This window comes from Nestor notabilis, unplaced genomic scaffold (genome assembly GCF_000696875.1).
Source record: "Nestor notabilis isolate BGI_N333 unplaced genomic scaffold, ASM69687v1 scaffold101, whole genome shotgun sequence".
Classification (NCBI taxonomy): domain Eukaryota; kingdom Metazoa; phylum Chordata; class Aves; order Psittaciformes; family Psittacidae; genus Nestor; species Nestor notabilis.
The window spans coordinates 89,265-90,153 of NW_009914896.1; positions in this window are offsets into that span (position 1 = coordinate 89,265).

The following is an 889-nucleotide window of genomic DNA, read 5'->3' on the forward strand; positions in this document are numbered from 1 at the left end:
CCATCTTGTCTTGCTGGTCAGGTTGACAGGCTGAGCTAAGGAGTCATGGTGCACGTTGCTTCAAACAACAGAGACCATAGAGTTTCCTTCCAAGTCTGATTTTCAGTGTAGTGGTTTATATTACTTTGTATTTACCAGTTCCTGTGCATTGGTGTCAGGATGCTGAAAGCAGGGTGCTGATGTTCCCACACCGTGCTTCAAAATCTGGTGTGTCCCTGAACGGTGCATCATTTCACTTATTCATGGTTGCCACAATTGCAGAATGCGGGGTCAGAAGAGTTTTTCTTCATGTCAGAGTACCAACCATGTGAGGTTTGCACCCAATGAAATGCTTTGCTATTGCAAAGGCAGCTTGCAATACTTTGTCCCTTTTATTTCTTTCCTATTGGCCTGTATCTTGTGGATCTCAAAAACACTCGCTGGTGCCGGGAAATATTTTGGTACATGTGGAAGAAAAGGGATTTTTTTTGATTGGATGTTTCATGAGCTCTTGAACTTCACGTGATTGTTTTTGAGAGCAGGACACTGGACTCAAAGACATTCTAGTACCATGACAGTTGAGTGGATTTCCTACTACTAACCGACTCTTCAGGGTTAACTACCAGTTTCAGGCTCATTATGTACAGCAATTTAATCTGTCCTGGATGTTTAATTTCTATAAACTCTTAAAAGGATCCAGCTATTCCTTGCAGTGGGAGTATAAGCTGTGTTCCAGATACGTACATTTGCATTAGATGTAATAGATAAAAAGAGAGGTCAAAGGACTTTGAATTATTTTCTCTTGAAAGCAAGAGCACTTAATTAAAAAAAAAAAACAAGAGATGAGCAAAAAAATCATACTTCTATCCAGACTCTAAATTAACACACATAAAGAAATCTGGCACTCTTT